Genomic DNA, 19,883 nt, shown 5'->3' with positions numbered 1-19,883 from the left:
CTGGTCTCTGCAGCAGGAATGGTCTCCTGAGACACTAACTGCCTTCTCCCTGGGGACACGTCCTTAGAGATGGGAGGCTTATTCTGCCACCTAACCAGCAGAGCTGTGAGCAGATCATCCACGTCAAATCAAGCACGAGACGTCACAGCAGCCTTAGTCACTAGTGCTCCGTCCTGGAGAAAACCACACGTCCATCAGCCAGAGCCTGAGCGCCAGAGTGACTACGGGGTGGGGTGGAGCCCTGCTCAAGCTCTGGCATGTGCTGCAGCGTGGACAGCCTTGGGGCGGGCTAAGTGAGAGGAGCCAGCAGCAAATGGGCACACACCGCTTCTTGAAAGGAATGTCCAGAAAGGGGGACTTTATACACGCGAGGCAGAGCAGTGTGTGCCGAGGCTAGGCACAGGAACAGGGCGGTTACAGGCTACAATGGGGCAGGAGGGAGCTTACTGGGGTGAAAATATGCTGAATCCCGATTGTGGTGATGGTTGCACAACTCCAAAAATTCAAATAACATGTAGTTGAATTGCATTCATACAATAGGTGCATTTTACTATAGGTGACAGATACCTCAGTAAACCTGTTATACACACAGTCTCTCCATCTGGCTCCAATGTGCTTCTCCAGAAGAAATAAAAAGGGCTGTTCACACAAGAACTATTTCTAAACGCTTGTGAAAGGTTTTGTTTTGTTTTGTTTTTTACAATTGCCAAAAAATTGGAAAAGCACAAATGGCACCAACTGGCAAAGGGATGAGCGAGGGCAATACAGCCACAGGGTAGAGTTCTGTTCTGCCATAAAAAGGATCAAACTAGCAGCCTGTGACGCGAGGTGAGTAAGCCTCAAGAAGCCACCAGCTGATGGGATCCCAGCACAGCCACGCCGCATGGGTGCCCTTTAAAGTATTCTGAACAAGACACACTGTGCCATCGCAGTCAGATCAGCCATCACCAGAACTGGAGCTGGGTAGGGTCCAGATAGTGAAGAGCACAGGGCTCCGGGGACTTGGGGACATTCTCTATCTTGCTCGTGGTGGTGGCTGTGCTACTGCTTGCTATGTTCAAATGCAGCAGGCAACAGTCTTCCAAAGCAGGAATCGTGCTGTATGCAAACTGACCTCGGTCAACCTGACTTCAAACATTGGACACCTCAGCTGAGTGACAGTGCTTCAGAGCTCTTGGCCTGCTCACTGTGCAACTGAGATGGACAGGTCCCCTGGGCTGCAACCAGAGAGGCTGGTGGGCCTACTATGGCGGACACGAGGCTATGTTGGCTTCCACTTCCTGTTTCTCAGAACATTCTTCCTGGGGTCCCTGGGGTGTGCCCAAAGTTCTTGTGCCCTGAGACTCCCAAGCGTCTGGTATCTGGTCAAAAGTCCAGCAGAGGCTGTCCATGCCAACCTGCTGAGGTGGGTCATGCAAAAGAAGCCATCCCAGGAGCTAGTGCTGTCGAGCACCCATGGTGGTCCCAGCAGAAGAGATCCCTGCGGAAAATAGAGCCCGTCTGGACTCCTAACCTCAAAATCCAGGAATGCAGGGTGCTTTGGGCAACTGTGCTTTGAGGTTACTTTGTGACATTGTGATCGTCACTTGGAACACAGACACTATGTTCCCCTGTCTCCTCTGCACACATGTGGTCAGGGTGGAGGCAGAAGGGGGCCTGGCCAGCCCTTCTGGGCAGGGGGCCTCTGTTCCCAGGCCCAGCTGACGCTGTTTCCCAGCTTGGATACTGGGAGCTCTTGCTCTCTCAGAGGGGCGTGGTTTGAATGACCCCCGCTCCCCTGCGGGTCTTCCTCGGGTGGGACTGAAGCTGCTGAGCATTTCCAACGGGGCATTCTGGCCTGCCTGCCCAGCCCGCACTGCCCTGGGACACCGTCCTTGCTGTGCTGGGAGGCTCAGGCTGTGGCACAGCCGGCAGCTGGCCAGGTCTCTGACGGTGACTGGGCAGGGGATGCCTCCCTCCTACTCTCAGGGTCCAGCTTGCTACGGGGTGCAGCAGCCAGATGGTCTTCCCCTCCATGTGGTGAGAAGCTTCAGTGTGAACCTTAGAGGTACCCCAGCTGACCAGAGCTGGGGAGCCACCCCTGCATTAACCACCTCTGCACACCTTCAGGTTACTGCTGAGAAAGCCGAGGGCCCATCTTCATGGTGACTCTTTGGAGACAGGATGCATCACATCATGGTTTCAGTCAAGTTCATTAAATCAGTACAAAGTGAGGACCGAGGGAGATAGAGCAACCTAGAGGCAGAGGGGTGAGTTTTATGGATGCCCATCTGCAGCTGAGACCTGTGCAGGTGACAGACAGGGGTGGAATAAAAAGCCACCTTACAGGGATGATCGACTAGTCACGCGTGTGCAGCTGCACAGGAAGACATACTAAGCCTTGATCCTGCTTGCAGACTCCCCCAAATGCTGCTGGACACATAATGGCAGTCACAACTCACCCATGAAATTATTTCTTTCTATGATAAAGTACCTTCTCTGGCCACCTAGCCCTTAGGCTCATGCATTTGGAGGATCTGAATCCTGTCTTTTTTTGAAATGAGACAGGAGGCACATTGCTGTGCCTGTGTATGTATCAGAGAGCGGTGCTTCGTGTTTTGGACATGCAGGGACAGATGGCACAGTGACGATGCCCTGACAGGCTCACCTGCATCCTGAGGCCAGGTCCTGCCTTGGGGGCCCTGCCTTGGGGCTGTGTAACATGGTGACTGAGGAAGGTGCACACACGCTCTTCCCTGCTGCGAAGGCTTCTGGCACCAGAACATCTGTGCAAACAGAATCCTGATAAAATACTCATCCAAGAATAAAGTGATGATTATATTTATACATTTGCTTCTAGATAAAATAGAACTGATCAAACAGATTTGACGTTTTAACCACGGTAGTAGTTTTCATTTTTGCAAAAGCACATGCTAAGCTTCCTCAAACAAGAAGCCAGGAGACTAAGCCGTTTCCATTCTGAATAAAGTGTGTACCTAACCCTGGGCAGCTCAAGTGCTATTTAACCACCTTTGCTTAACAGTTCCCCATTCAGTGAGAGAGATTAAGACCTGTGTCAGAGAACGGCAACGCTTAAGCTCTGCACACCAACATTCATGTGCCAGCTCCGCCAGCTTCCGGGACTCAGCAGCCTCCCTGCTCGTGAACTCACCCTGGAGGGAGTACGGCACCATGTCCGCAGGCCACCATTCAGGTGTTCCCCTCTCATGCACCATTTCCACCTGGGCTTGCTAGACACCTGTGTGTGCCAGGGATTCTGGGGGCACCAGGGATTCGGTCAGGTGCTACTCCTGCTTCTCCCCTCAGTGGGTCTCTCAGGCTCCTGGGAACGTGTCCTGCCCTCCTCTCCTTCACTCCTGCCATCCAGGCTGCCCTGCTCTGCCATGCGGTGCTCTGCCAAGCTGTGTGTTTGTGCTCTATCGGCGTTGCTGGTCACAAATGCCAAACTGTCTCCAAAGCAGCGGGGGCAGTTCATGGCCAGCAGTAAGAGCTCAGGCTCTGCTTCCCCCCCCACCCTCCCAGTGCTGGCCCTGACGGCTCTTCCTTTGTAGCCACTCTGGAAGGGACAGAGTGCTGTCTCATCCAGGTTCACGTTTGCACTTGCATAATGACGCATGTCGTTGAGGAACTTTTAATTGCTTATTAGCTGTTTCTTTGTGTGGTTTGGAAATTATTTATTTCAATTATGAGCCAATTTTTAAATTGTGTATCTATTCCTTCTTTAAAAAATATTTTTTTTTAGTTGTAGACGGACACAATACCTTTTTTTTTTTTTTAATTTTTATGTGGTGCTGAGGATCGAACCCAGTGCCTCCCAGCGCTCGCGAGGCGAGCGCTCTACCACTGGGCTACAACCCCGGCCCCTATTTCTTTCTTATTATTGGGTTGTAGATCTTTTATCAGAGGTGTAACTTAGAAATTCCCTCCCATTTCATGAGTTGTCACTTCGTTTTCCTGAGGATATAATCTTCAGAAGTTTTTAATTTTGATAAAGTGCAGTTTGACTACTTTTCTTTAGGGGTGTGTGGTCTGGGTCTCTAGCATTTCTATACAGATTTTCATAGAAAAGAACTTGTTCAATTTCTGCAAATCACAAAAGAAAAACAAAACAGCAGGATCTTGGCAGAGCCTCCTCATCCACAGGTCACGGGTGGGACCGCGGCCTTATTGACACCTCTCAGTCCTCCCACCAGGACACGGATGTCTCTCTACTTACTGAGACCTCCAATTCACTTCAGCATATTTTACGGTTTTCACAGTATAAGTACTGCCCGTCTTTTTATTAAACTTATTCCTATAAGCATTTTATTGCTTTTAATGCTATTACAAATGGAATTGTTTTATTAAATTCATTTTAATGACCTGGTAATACTGACAAGATATATGGGTTTTGTGTATTGATCCTACATCCTGCAATGTTCTATTAGTTCTACTAGATTTTATTTGTGAATTCCTTGACTTTTCAATAGTCATCATCCTATATGCTGTAAAGTCAGTTTTATTTCATTTCCAATATGGAAGGGCTTTATTTCTCTTTCTTACATCCTTGCCCTAGATGGAAACTCCAGTACCAAAGGTAGCTTAGAAGTGGCAGAAGCAGACCCCCTGGCTTGTTCTATAACTTAGGGGGAAAGCATTTAATCTGTAAATTAAGATGTTAGCTGTAGGTATTATTTTGGTGCTCAGTATCTGGATTTACTGAAATATGTTGTATCTCATGTTCAGTTAAAAATCAGGCACAAATGCAGAGAAATAGAAATAATAAATAAAAGTGTAATATAAAGAACTCTGTAAGATTGGGTATGCTCTTCTTTCTTCCACTGGATTTTTAACACGTCTGGTCAGTGTGTCACCGTTACCCCCGAGTGGGGCTCCTTTTGACACACTCATACATGTGGCAATGTGGCTTTCTCTGCTTCAGTGGCTGGCCCCTCCCTCATCCACCACCCGCTCCCCTCCCTCTACTCCCCTGCCCTCCCTTCTGTTTACTGACCGCTGACCGCTGTCCGTTGGAGCTTTACAGCTATGCAGGAAGGTGGAGTTCACCGTGGGGTACCCACGTGTGTGTGCAGCATCATTGGGACCATCTCACTCACCAGTTCCTCTCTTCCGGTCCTTCCTCCCTCCTCCTCAGTATCCTTCTTTATGGCTGAGGAAAACTTCATTGTGAATATGTATTACATTTTTCCGTCCATTATCTGTTGAAGGGCCCCTGGGCTGGTTCCATAACTTGGTTATTGTGAGTTGTCCTGCTACAATTGATGATGTGGCCGTATCCCACCAATGATGTCTGGGTATAGATTTTCCCCCTACCCTGCCAGCCTTGATTATATTTGTCTTCTTCCTGATTGCCATTCTGACTGGAGGAGATGGAATCTCAGTGCAGTTCTGATTTCCATGTGATCATATTTTCATACGCTTTGTCATTTATATCTCTTCTTTTGAGAGGTGTCTGTTTAGTTACTTTTGCCCATTTGTTAATTGGGTTATTTGGGGGTTTGTTTGTTTTTCTGTTCAGTGTTAAGCTTTTTGAGTTCTTTATGTATTCTGGATATGAGTCCCTTGTCTGAGGATCAAATGACAAAGCTCTTCTCCCACCTGCAGACTCTCTCCTCACTCTCTTAATTATTTCTTTTGATGTGCAGAGGCTTTTGAATTTGATGCCATACCACTATTGATTCTCAGTTTTATTTCTTGTTCTTTAGGAGTCTTGTTAAGGATGTTGGTGTCTGTGCCAACGTGTTAGAGGGTTGAGCTTATATTTTTTTTCTAGCAGTAGCACAGTTTCTGGTCTAATTCCTAGGTCTTTGATCCTCTTTGAGTTGACTTTTGTGCAGGGTGAGAAATGGGGATCAATTTTCATCTTCTGTATATGGAATCCAGTTTTCCCAGCATTTGTGCTATCTTTACTCCAACCTCTTTTTCACACCTTTATGGAGTGTCAGATGATTCTGTCTATGTGAGTTTGTCTCTGTGTCTTCCATTCTATTCCGTTGGTCTGTTCCATTGGTGTCCATGTCTGTTTTGATGCCTGCACAAGAATGTTCTTGTTACTATAATTCTGTAGTATAATTTGAGATCAGGTATTCTGCTGCCTCCAGCATTGCCCTTCTTGCTCAGCTTTCCTTTGTCTATTTCAGGTCTTTCATTCTTCCATATGAATTTTAGGACTCTTTTTGTTTTTTAGATCTGTAAAGAATGTCATTGGTATTTTGATGGGGATTGCCTTGAATCTATATGTCACTTTTGGTAACAAGGCTATTTTAACAAAGTTAATTCTGTCTATCCAAGAACATGGGAGTTCTTTCCATCTTCTAAGTTCTTCTTAAATTCCTTTCTTCAATGTGCTATAGTTTTAATTGTAGAGATCTTTAATAGAATCATGCTATCAGCAAACAAAGATAAATTGACTTCTTCTTTTCCTATTTGTAAACCTTTAATTTCCTTTTCTTACCTGAATGCTTTGGCTATAGTTTCAAGAACCATGTTGAAAAGGATACTGAGAACGGACATCCTTGTCTTATTCCTAACTCTAGAAGAAATGCTTTCCATTTTTCTCAGTTCCATATGATGTTGGCGTTGGGCTTGTCATATATAGCTTTTATAATATTGAGGTAAGTTCCTTCTATCCCAAGTTTCTTCCGTTTTTAACATGAAAGGGTGCTGGATTTTTGGTGAAGGCAGTTCTGCATATATAGAGATGGTCATATAATTCTTGTCCTTGATGCTATTTATGTGGTGAATCACATTTATTGATTTATGTATGTTGAAACAAACTTGCAATCCTGTGATGAAACCCCCTTGATCATGGTGTAGTTTTAACATGTTTTTGAATGTGGTTAGTTAATATTTATTTTATTAAGGATTTTTAGTCTATTCTCATCAGAGATATTGGTCTGTGGTTTTCTTTTCTTGATGTGTTTTTGTCTGTTTTGGTATCAGAGTGGTACTGGCTTCATAGAATGAGTCTGGCAGTTTCCCTTCTTTCTATTTCCTGGAATAATTTGAGGAAGATTGGCATTAGTTCTTTAAAGATCTGGTAGAACTCATATGAGAATCCATCTGTTCTGGGCTTTTCTTTGTTGGAAGGCTTTTAATTGTGCTTCAATCTCAATGCTTAATATTGCTCTGCTTAAGTTTTTCTATATCCTCTTGGTTCAATTTTGAAAGATCATACTTATGTACAAATTTGTCAATAGTGTCTAGATTTTCCAGTGTGTTGGGTATACATTTTCAAAATAGTTTCTAATGATCCTCTGGCTTTCAGAAACGTCTGTGATAATATCTCCTTTTCACCTGAAATTTCGTTAATTTGGGTCTTTGCTCTCTTTCTTTTGTTTAGTTTGACTAAGGGTTTACCAGTCTTACCTATCTTTTCAAATAACAAACTCTTTGTTGCATTGCTTCTTTCTATTTCTTTAGTCTCAAATTCATTAATTTTGCTGTGATCATAATTATTTCCTGTCTTCTACTGATTTGGGAATTAATTTGTTCTTGCTTTTATGTTTTTTTTTTTTTATCATGTTAAGGAAATTCTCTTCTATTCCCACTTTGTTGAGTGTTTTCATCAAGAATGGGTATTAGATTTCAGCAAATACTTTCAATGCATCATTGAATAATAATGTGGATTTTGTTTTTTATTCTTTCTATTTGGAGTATTATGATGATTGGTTGTAATGTTAAACTGACCTTAAATTCTAGAGGTAAATCCCACTTAGTCATGGTATATAGTCCTTGCTATGGACTAGTTTGGGGGTTTTATTTGTATTACTTTATTGAGGTTTTTTGAATCACTGTCCATAGGCATGGTACTCAGTATATTTTATTTCTTGGCAAATTATTGTCTGGTTTTGGATTCAGGATAATATTGGCTTCAATAATGACTTGGGAAGTGGTTCCTATTTTCTAGTTTTTGGAAGAGCTTGTGACGGATGGACAACAACTCTTAATTGATGGACATAAATCAGCAGCGAGGTCATGAGGGCCCACGCTTTTGTTTGTAGCAAGTTTTTGGCACTGATTCAATTGCTGGCCTTGTTATAAACAATTGTCTCTTTCTTCCCTGGTCAGTCTCACTAATCTGTGTCCTTAAGGAAAGTGCCCATCTGATCCACGTCATCTAGTCTGTTGACACACAGTTTTGAGTTCTCCTATCATCCTTTTTAGTGGTGTGGGGTCTAGTGGTATCCATTCCTGTGTCTCCTTGCTTACACACACACCAAGCAGAGCTTCAGACATGCTCAGTAGGGGCAGAGAGGGAAGCCACAGAGGCCAGCCCTTCTCATGTGGCAGGACTCACTTTCTTCCTGAGACTTGGTGGGTCGCCCTGACGACGTTTCTCCATTTACAGTGTTAACATTGCTGTTTTGTCTTGTTTCTCCTTGTCTTCAGCTAAATGGTTGCTTTGTGCTGGAGAGGCTCCCATGCAGACGGCAGGCTGCTGGCCAGAAGATGGATCCTCCCCCTCCTCAGAGTCCATGTGCAGCCCAGCTCCTTCTGACCACATGTGTCTACCCTTTAAGACACACTTGGCTTCTCTGAGCAACACTGAAACGTGCCACTTCTTCATGCCACGGTGTTGTGAGTGTCCCCGTGTGTGGCTGGTGAATACACGTCTGAACTTCTGGAAGTGACAATGTCTCATGGGTGTGGTGGCAACCCTGTTAGGTGCTGCCCAGCCAGTTTCCCCAGCACCAGCTCCAAGCACCAGCCCTGCTGCTCAGTTTTATCAGCACCCCATGTGCCCAGGCCTCAAGTCTGCAATCTGAGGACAATCTACTGCTTTTTGGGTTTAGTTCTCCTCTTTGATTGCTAAATATTGAGAATCTACTCACATACCTGAGACTTTGGATTTCCTTTCATATTAATCTTCTCTGCATATTTTTGTCCTTTTTTCTGTTGGGTTTGTTTACTTTTGTAAACAATTATTATTTTGTATAAGTTATGGGTTACATGCATTCAGTGTTATCATATGTGTTGTAAATATATTTTATATAGCATTTCTTCCAATACAAGATTTAAAACTTTTGACTGAATTAAGTTAAGCTTTTTGAAAGTTTTTTTTTTTTTTTTTTTACCTTGGGCTTTATTTAAAAAAATCATTATCCCCAAATTATTAATGGGATTCTACATTTTATAGCAAAAATTTTTAATGGTATTCTACATTTTATAGCAAAACTTTTAAAATTGTGTTTTCATATTTGATTTTTAACTTCCCTAGAAATTATCTTACCAATTGTTTTTCTGCACCATTAATTGAAGAATGCATTTTTTTTTCACATTGAATTTAAAATCCTTCTTGGCCACACTGTTTTGGACCTCAAATGTGTAGCTGTGGTCTATGTACCTGTTGTCTTCGCCCTGTGGTTTTAATTACTGTTACCTTATAATGAGCCCTGATAGCTGACAGAGTTCATTATTTTAAGTTGTTCGGGCAACTTCTGCCCTCTCAAACTTGAATATGAATGTTTAGTATTAGTTGGCCCAGATTGGCATCTCTGGCATTAAAGCTGAGTTTTATATTATTAAAAAAGACTCTAAATGTTTTTCCAAAAAAAGTTCTTTTTGTGAGACTTGTCACTAGATTTTGCTTTGCTTGTTGCTATGTGGCATGACCTCTTCTAAAACTGTTCCTAATTGATGTTGCTGTGCCTGGGAGAGCTTTGAATCTTTGTGTCTTATCTTGTATCTAGCAACCTCGGTGAACTCTCCGATTCATTTGCAGAATTTACCCATAGCAGCTCTTTTATCTGTTACGTTTTACAATTTTATTCCATTCTTTTCACGGCTTCTCATTTAATTTTCTCATTTTACTCTCTCCCTGGAAACTCTGAGTAGTGTTAGCATTCAGTGAACAAGCCTCTCTCTTTTTATTCCTGACCTAAAGGAGAACACTTCTGATCTCTACCCGTGGTGCCAACACCATGTGGCTTTGATAGATGTCATGCTTCATTAGTTGTGTCACAGCTTGGGGTCTTGGAATAGGTGCTAAAACAGCACCTTGGGTGAAGTGTCTATCAGGGATCACGACGTGTAAAGAAGGGTCGGGCAAAGGGAGGTGACTTACCATCAGCCCCAAAATGCATGGCCAGCCTGGCATGGTGGCCCAAGTGAGAAATGCCCCCCAGGGGTGTTCTGCATTGGGTTACATGTCCCAGGCTATGACAGCCCTCTCTGCAGTCGCTGGGTGAGGACTTCCCCAGGAAAACACGTACCCTGTTTTCTGAGCTCCATCTGCATGTGACTTACCTGGGGAGCCCACTGAGTGCCTTTCTATTCATGCCCCACCCCACTGCTGGCCAGCAAGACTTGACAGGGCTGCAGAACTGAGTGGACAGCCCACAGGCTTGTCTTTGTAGCGTTTCTAGAATCTGTATCTGCTTTCTCACCTGCTTGCTGGTCCACATTGCACCACAGTGCGCCGATGGAAAGTGAAGGCGTTCAGGCGTTGATCAGTGAACTCCCATCTCTCTGTCCTGAAATGATGGACGGGCTGTTAGCATGCTCAGCTGAATTATCTTATTTTGGAGAAGGTCTTTCTAAGTTGTTTGGGCCCCATAAGACCACAGAGTGGGGCAGCAGAGCCCGGAGATGGGTTTCTAATGCTATTCCACCCTCCATCCCGGTGACGGATGGGCTGTGTTAGCGTCCGTTGGGGAAGAAGGGTGATCATATTTTGTCATTTACAGGACACCTGGAGAAAATATGATTCACAGTAGTATGGAATCAAACATGATAAAAAAATCAATTTATTATTTTAGTAGTTCCTGAACATCACTTTTTAGCTGTCTTCAGGCCTGTGATACCGTGAGAAGCAAAAGATTGCTCAATAAAAAATCTTACGGCATGATATTTGCAAAGTGAAGTCTCTCCTCTCCCCCCTGGAGAACGGCGAGGCAGCAGGCCCGCGAGCATGAGTGATGGTGCGAGAGGCACAGCCCTAAATCTCTGGTCGGTTTCCTCTGCACCTGGCATCAATTTTATGTTTGTAACAAATGTCTTCTGTCCTTCACGGCTGGCACTGACGGAGCAGGGGCGTCTCCTCTGGACACTTGGACTTGGGGACTCTCTGGTTTGGTGCTGCGGTGAGGACAAGCTGAGTCAGATCCTTTACCCTGGGGGTCAAGGTCACCATGCCAAGGTCATGGGCTTTTTGCAGCTTACTGTCCAGACTCTGAACCCAGAGCAGGTCCTGCTTCCCTCGTGTGGGGACCAATTCATTCCTGGAACCGGCAAAGCCCCCTCCAGGCTTCTTCAGGTAGAACACCCCCACTGCTCAAGGATAGGAAGGAGGCCGCCACGCTTCCCTGCAGGGCCCTGAACCAAGACGTGGGGTGGGGAACACCAGGCAGACCTCTCCTGACCGTGGAGACCTGCTTTCCTCAGCCATTGCCAAGGCCCACCCTCTTCCTCACTAAAGTGCGACGACAGGGGCCTGCCCCCCTCCTCACAGGAGGTGAGACAACAGGGGCCTGCCCCCCTCCTCCTCCTCACAGGAGTTGAGATGACAGGGGCCTGCCCTCCTCCTCCTCCTCCTCCTCCTCCCAGGAGGTGAGACAACAGGGGCCTGCCCCCCTCCTCCTCCTCACAGGAGGTGAGATGACAGGGGCCTGCCCTCCTCCTCCTCCTCCTCCTCCTCCCAGGAGGTGAGACAACAGGGGCCTGCCCTCCTCCTCCTCCTCACAGGAGTTGAGATGACAGGGGCCTGCCCTCCTCCTCCTCCTCCTCCTCCTCCCAGGAGGTGAGACAACAGGGGCCTGCCCCCCTCCTCCTCCCAGGAGGTGAGACAACAGGGGCCTGCCCTCCTCTTCCTCACAGGAGGTGAGATTACAGGGTCCACCTCCTCCTCCTCCTCACAGGAGGTGAGAAGACAGGGGCCTGCCCTCCTCCTCCTCCTCACAGGAGGTGACAAGACAGGGGCCTTCCCTCCTCATCTTTCTCACAGGAGGTGACAAGACAGGGGCCTGCCCTCCTCCTCCTCCTCACAGGAGGTGACAAGACAGGGGCCTTCCCTCCTCATCTTTCTCACAGGAGGTGACAAGACAGGGGCCTGCCCTCCTCCTCCTCACAGGAGGTGACAAGACAGGGGCCTTCCCTCCTTATCTTTCTCACAGTAAGTGAGGTGATAGGGTCCACCTCCTCCTCCTCCTCACAAGAGGTGAGACAGGGCCCACCTCCTCCTCCTCCTCACAGGAGGTGAGATGACAGGGCCCACCTCCTCCTCCTCCTCACAGGAGGTGACAAGACAGGGCCCACCTCCTCCTCCTCCTCACAGGAGGTGAGACGACAGGGGCCTGCCCTCCTCATCTTCCTCACAGGAGGTGACAAGACAGGGGCCTGCCCTCCTCCTCACAGGAGGTGAGATGACAGGGCCCACCTCCTCCTCCTCCTCACAGGAGGTGAGACAGGGCCCACCCTCCTACCTGGACAACTGGCTCTGCTTTGGGCCTGAGGCAGGGAGCCCTCTGTGCTCTAGCTGTCTTCACCTGGGTGAATGCACTGGACGCCACAACTCCGTGGCTGAGGAGTGGCAGGCGCTGGAAGCAGATCCGAGGACGTCTGCAGAGGGCTGTTGGGAGTGGCTGAGGCAGCTGTCCACAGGCCAACCTCGACTGTCCTCTTGGGCTACTGGTGGGTCTCTCCTGCCACCACCTCTGTCTTCTTTGCTTCAAAATGGGCGACACCTGAACTCTGTTTGCTGTCCCTATTCCTCCTTGGCTCCTCCCACTCCTCTAATTGTCAGTATGGAAATATGCACAGACATCTGTATGGAATGACTTGCACGTCCAGGGATTGCTGGTGGGATGCCCCGGCCTTCAGAGGTCAGCAGAGGGCTCTGGCGAGGGCCTGGGGCGTGCTCCTGGCCTGGAGCTCCCAGGGCGTGGTGGTGCAGGGCAGGGGGCGGCCTGAGGAGAGTGGCCAGCTCTTCCAGCAGGTGCGGCTTCCCTCTCCTCTCTTCCCGTCTGCTTTCCTCCTTTAACTGAAGTCACCATGGAGACTAGGGACCCTACTGGCCACTCCTAAGGTTACACACAGGGGAGCCATCTCATGGGCGACAGGTACAGGGTGGGCACAGCTGGGCTCCTGCTCTGCTCTGAGGCCCAGAGGAGGCTGCTTCCCCGCCCGGAGCCCAGAGCTGCCTGTGAGCACAGCCAGGGGGCTCCTCCTCTGACCACAGGCCTGCTGCTGGCCGGCTCTGCCAGGGCCTGGCGCACGTGGGTGCCCTGGCGCCAGCTCACCCCAGTGTCCTTTCTCTGCAGTGCCCACAAATGCTGTGGCCTGGGAGGTACTGGTGGATGCATCTTCTGAACCCCACACTCACCTCCCTTCAGGCCCTGCCCTTAGGGATGCCCACGTGGCACCATCGGTACCGGGGGCAACCCCTGATCTGTGAGGTCAGCTGACCATCCAGGAAGCCACCCAGGGGCTGGACGCACAGATTGGTCTCCATGGTCCAGGGACACAGATCCAGGCCTGTCCAGCATCCTGGCCAGGGCTCTGGGAATTGGCAGGTTGGTGCTTTGCCCCCAGAGCGCTCCTGGAAGGCAGGGGCTGCCCGCTTCCCAACTGCCCCTGGAGCGGGCACTTGAGCATCCCTCTGGTGTCCCTCTGATCCCAGCGTCTGGGCACCTGTCTGGCAGCATCTGACCATTACAGGCAGAGATCTTCTCTGGGCTTCAGGGCCAGGCTGCCTCTGGGGCTGGTCACCATGCCACCGGCTCCTCACCTGATCAGGCAAGAGCACTTCTCTTCTCCCTGACCTTCCTTTCCTGCCACAGAGGGGGACAACCATGCTGTGCTGCCCACAGCAACCCCCACTCCTCTGCCCGGTGGGGCTGCTTTAAGCTCCCAGAGCATCACCTCTTTTCACCTCCTACGATGGGGGGCCTGCAGCCCTGTGACCTCTGAGTGGGCAAGCTCCTCTGAGGCAGGGCAGTGGTGACAGAGCCAGCCACAGACCCCGTGGCCTGCCTCCCTCGGAGCGGCCTCCCAGCCTCCTGAGGCCACAGACAGGGCCATTACACACCTGGTTGGTGAGCAGGAACAGAGCCAGCTGCAGAGCACTCCGCCAAGACAGAAAGCGTATGTGTGCAGACTGTGCCCCAACATCTCTCTAATGACCGAAGCTCACCTAGCACACATGAATCAGAAAACAGCCCCACAGCAGGAAGGGGTCTGAGACGGCAATGCAGTGTGAGCAGGAAGTGCCCCCTGCAGCAGACCACGTTCCTCCTGTGGCTCCACCACCTGCCCATTGTCTGCCCACTGTCTATCAGTAGGCACAGCCAGGTGTGCTGCCCGTCCACGAACAAGGGTAGCCCTGGAGGGAGGATGTGCGTGCTGTGTGCCTGTGTTGAGCCCCTCTGTGTCCCGGGACCTGGTGCCAAAGGTGGGCAGAGGTGCCTTGTTTCTGGAAAGGGAGACCTGGGAGGGAGGGACTACATGCTCAGCAGCATCCAAGAACAAGGTTTCCTGGTGCTTCTCCAATGGCACATCTGGTGAGGGACACGGTTCAGACGTGGGAGGGCAAGGGAGGACCTGGAGCTCGCCAGGCGTCTGGGGCGGGCAGGAGAGATGCACTAGTGAGACGCATCAGGACGGCCCCGGCAGCTGCCCGAGCTGGCAGTGGGAGCCTGGCTTACCCTCCATCGGCATGTCCTGCTCCTCTGCCCCCCTTCAAGGCAGAGAGTTGCGGTGGGCTGAGTACGAGCTGAGACTCAGCCTACCAGGAAGCCACCTGCTGCACCTAGGCCAGGTGGAGGTGATATTACCATCAGCCACTGGCCCTCTTCTCATGCACAGTGGAGAGCTGGCAGGTGCTGGGCAGGTGACAGGGACCCCTGAGCAGGGCTTCAGCCAGAAGAAGGATGGATCCCAGGACAGACACAGAGGGTGACTTGCCACAGCCCTGGGCCAGCCAAGAGTGAGCTTGACATCTTCATCGAGACCATGCCTGTGGCCCTGGGGCCGGCAACATCCCTGCCTCAACCTCTCCCCACAGACTGGGCTCTGGCCCAGCCAGACCCAAACAGCAAGCTGTTCACCAGACGGACAGGCAGGTGCCAGCTGCCCCGGACTCACTGGGTGAGCAGCGAGGCCATTGCTTCTAGGTCCTGAATCTGGAAGAGAAGGGATCCGCAGGCTGCCAGCCTGTACTGGCCACCTCCACAGGGCTGACAGGAAGTGACAGAGCGCAGGCGGCAGGTGGACAGGAGGGCTCAGAGCAGCCACATCTGCAAGCCCCAGGCTGCCTTCCCCGCCCTGTCCGTCCTCTCCCCTCTGTCCCTTTTGCCCACCGCTTCTTCCCTCTTCCCCTCCTACTAAGCCGACTCTTACTTCCACAAGGCCAGCTGTTGATGTGCAGGCCTGCATCCCAGACTCCCTGGGCTGTATTTAAAGACATTTGTAAGCAACCCAAGGATTGCCACAAAACTCCCATGTCCAAACAAGAACAAAGGACAGTCAGCCAGGTGTAACTGGGAAGCAGTCTTCTTTGGAACTCTCCAGGTAGGACTGGGATTCAAGTTTGATGGGAGATTCGGCTGCACTGATCCTTGAAGGCCAGAGAGCCTTCCTGCTCTGTCCAGAGGGCACCGTGGGCCCCTCTCAATGCTGTGCCTTGCTGTGTCCATCAGGACCCAGTGCTGGCCAACACACATGCTGCTTAATTCAGGACACGTTTGAAGGAATCCCAGCAGCCCCTGTTTTCTGTCGACAGCTCCGTGCCCTCTCGCTGGCTCATGAACAGACCAACAAAGTGCCTGCAAATGTTCGTGCATTTGGCCTTGAGGATGAGGTGAGCTCCTTATCCTGTGGCCCAGCGTGATTCCAGAGCAGCTGCTTACTCAGATTTGCTTAGACTCAATGGCAGCTACCTTCAAAACTTTGCCGACTTAGGAGAATGTTCCAGAATCACACTTTCCTGGTGAACACAGAGAAGTTCGCAGGAAAAAAATCACAATCAAAAACTCCTTGAGGTGAAAAGGAAATCTCAACATGGCAAGAGAATTAGCCTGTGGGTGGCTTGTCCAAGGAAGGGCCAGAGTGAGTGGGTTCCAGCCCTCAGGAAGGGCGTGTGATGAATTGGCCACTCGTGACATCTCACCAAGAAGACCGCTCTGTTCAACACTCACCCAGAGGGTAAAGATTTCTGTCATCCAAATAGAGATGAATACAGGGAACATCGACTGCATCGATTACACCTGCCAGAGACAAAGCGTGCTCTCCAGAGCTGGTCAGCATTGCCCAGGATGGACCATCACACATGGTCAGCAAATAATCGTAGCTGGACAAAGGGATGGGTTCTCTTGATACAAACAGAGACACCCACCCCTGGTTATCTCGTGCTCAACAGACAGAAGCCAAACTAACGGGAATCAACGACTCCCTCTTTTCCAAGCACCTCTTGCCCTGCCCACGTGAGAGGTGGCCATGAGCTTGGTGACCGCTGGGTCTCCACAGGTGATGTTCACCAAGGTTTCAAGGTAAATTTCAGGGAGATGATTCCTCTCCTTGTTCATGTGGAGGAAATATTGTGTTTTTGCGTGATATTTGCTTCTGTATTAATTGTCTCTTTGATGCAGAGAGAGAGGCGTGGCAACTATGAAGCACAGCACACTCTCCCACCTCCCACATGGGAAGTGCCGGGCCAGGACTGTCGGCTCCACGCCCTCAGCTCAATGGGCCATGGCTGCCCCTGTCAGTGAGCAAGTCAGGCTGAAAACTTGAGGCAAAGCTGCAGCCACTGAGCACCTCGGCCCAGACCCTGAGAGTGGGAATTACGGGTGGGCCATGGGTGCCCCATCCTCTGTCTTCAATTGTCCTTCTTTGCAATGGAACTGGTGGCATTCGGGGACACGGGGTGAGCTTGGAGTGTTTTGTTATTGAGTGACGGGGTCAGCGATGCAGCTGCCGCCACAAGACCACACTGCACTGTACATTGACAGTGTCCTCGAGCGGCCAGCGAGACTTCTGCTCTGTGCTGCCCTGCTCCGTGAGGGTGAGGTCAGGCAGACATCTGCAGGGGAAACTGAGGCAACAGTTCCCTGGCCTCCTGAGTGGCCCCAGTCAGTGCTGGGAGTGGAAGGTGGCCAGTGGCAGGCCGAGGCTCCTCCACGCACACATTCTCCCTGGAGCCAGCTGCAGTACCCCTGCCCCTGGGCTGCCCAAAGCTGGCTTGTTCCTGGGCATGCTCCTCCAGCCTGGGCTGAGCCTGTGAACCCCTGAGCAGACGGAGGTGGGGGCTGCCTTCTTCTGTGGGAAGGGCCTGGGGGCCTCAGTCTCTGCCTCAGAGACCCTCACCGGGGCCTTATCACACTGCACCTCTGTCCGTGTGGGATGCCCTACATGGGCTCCTCTCCTCATTCTCCCTGGAGCATGGCTCTGCTCTTGCAGGCATGGGTGTCCACTCCTAGTGTGTGTGGGGGGGCACCCTGCTGAAGGCATCTCTCACTGCTAGCGCTTACTGCTCACCTGGTCCTGAAGAGCTTTCTCAGTGGACTGCCAGGGCAGTGGGCACAGGCCACAGGAGGACCACACCTTCCTGGATGGATAAGCCCAACCCCTGTGCGTGACCCTCAAGAAACAAAGGAGCCAGAGGTTGGCAGACGGATCCAACAGGACCAGCGCATGGAGCCAGGAGCAGCCCCGAGGGCCGGGATGCCCCACCCAGCTCTGGGCAGGGGTTGCGAGCCCACCACCCCACCTGGACTCAGCAGTATCTCAGCATGGTCTCTGGCAGAAGCCCCACAGGGGGCCACCCGGGTCCAGCCTGCACCCCATTCCTCCCAGGGTGATCCCCAGCAGCAGAGGAGGACGACAGGGGCAAGGTGGTTGGCTGTCCCTGAGTGTTGGTTTGCTTGAGCAGGGTGCTAGTTACTTCCAGGAATCAAGCAGTGTTTGGAGTGTGACAAGTGATCAGGGCACAATGGGCCAGGTGCTTTCCCAGGAGAGACCCAGTGACCAAAGCCTCCTCACAGGACAGCAGTGGAACCTGCCTGGGTTTCCTGTGACCACATGACAAAGGACCACATGCTTGGTTAGAAACCAGAAATTCATTTGCTCGTGATTTTGGAGTCCAGAAATCCAAAACCAAGGCGCTGGCAGAATTTGTGCCTCTGGGAGCTGAGGGGGAGCCTGATCCGTGCCTCTGGCTTCTGATGGCCTCCGGCAACCCTTGGCATCCCCTCCCCTGGTGTAGAGACGCAGCTTTGCCCTGATCTCCTCTGCCTTCGTGAGGCCTCTGGGTCTCCAAGTCTTGAATCTCCCTCTCATTCCTCTTCGAAGGACAGGAGTCCTCAGATCTAGGCTCACTCCAAATCTGGGCCCATCTGGTCTCTAGGCCCCTCACTTATTGCAATGGCACAGAGTCTGTTTCCAAATAAGGCTGCACTCGGAGACTTGGGCATTAGGACACGGACAATTCACTTTAGTACCTGGGCACTTTGGTTCCTAAAATGCTGGTGGTGTGAGGGAGAGGACTGGCCCTCTGTCCTTCAGGGTGTGGGCAGAGGAGGCCTCAAATGTGGACACAGACCAGAAGTGTTGCTAGAGAGGAAGATGCTTAAACCCTGTGTTGGAAAGGTGGCCACGCCTGCCGTGTAGTGGACAGGGGGAAGCAAGGAGAGGAGGCTGGGCCCTGTGGAGGCCGCCCTGCGTCGGTGTGGCATAGGCTGTCCTCACTGTGGAGGCACTCAGTCTCCAGACTAGCCCCCGCAGCCAACTGCACATCACTCTAGCTGAATGAGGGAGCCGAGTCAATAATTCACCCTCACTGAGTCTCAAGCATTCTATTCAGGGTTCCATTTGTTAAATTTTAAAATGAGAACATAACGCCAGAAATGAGTCAATTCCCTTATTCTAAACATAAATTTGCATTCCTCTGTGTCGCTTCATTATTAAAGTAGAATATGTTATTATGTTGAAAAATCAAATAATGCAGTGCAGGTTATAGGGTTCAGAATCAAACATCTAGGAAGAAAAATAAACCCAGAATATTAAAAGCCCAGCGTGAGGAGCAGTAGGCATTGGGAGTACATGGCGGTTTCTAGTTAGGAACTTGGGGCAGCCAGGTGAGGGGATTGGGTGCAGCCAGGGACATCTAGGACCTCAGCTGCCATCAAGGAAGCTGGGGCCAGCCCCGGGAGGGAGTCTAGGGAGTGAGCAGAAGCATCCAGCAGCTGGGGTGCTCAGGAGGAGCAGGCTTCTGCCTGGCAGGAGGGGGCAGGCTCAGTGTGGGTGGGACCCCGCCATGCCAGGCCCGCCCAGTGGGTTTCAGCGGGTGTTTCCGTCCCTAGATTTGCTACACGAAGCTCTCCTAGGCACACGCGCTTAGAATTGTCGGTCTCCCTGTCACGGCCTCCGCACGGTCGTGAAACCTGCCTCTACCTGGAGCTGCTCATACTTTCCGAGGTCTGCGCTGTGTGCTGTGGACGTGAGGCAGGGCCGCTCTGGGGCTGCACGTGCTCCTGGTGGCCGTGCAGCTGTGCGTCACATCTACAGACGGCACCGTGCTCACTGCTGCTGGCTTTGAACGCGTGTCTGTCCCCACACATGGGGGTTCTTTCCTCCCACCTGCTGTCCCGTTCCTTCACCCCGAGGAGCTTGCTTTGGCCGTCAGCTGCTCACAAATCATCTCACTTTTCATTCTCCTGAAATGAATTTAATTTGCCTTTATTTTTGAAAGTTCATTTTTAAAATATTTTTTTAGTTGTAGATGGACACAATACTTCTATTCACTTATTTATTTTTATGTGGTGCTGAGGATGGAACCCTGTGCCTCACACGTGCGAGACAAGAGCTGTACCACTGACCCCTAGCCCTTGACTGAGTGTGAAGCTCTGTTTGTGACCGCCTTCCTCCAGCAGGGTGGACCGGCACCCAGT

The sequence above is a fragment of the Marmota flaviventris genome, chromosome 4, assembly GCF_047511675.1.
Source record: "Marmota flaviventris isolate mMarFla1 chromosome 4, mMarFla1.hap1, whole genome shotgun sequence".
Classification (NCBI taxonomy): Eukaryota; Metazoa; Chordata; class Mammalia; order Rodentia; family Sciuridae; genus Marmota; species Marmota flaviventris.
Note: the sequence above shows the minus strand (reverse complement) of the source record.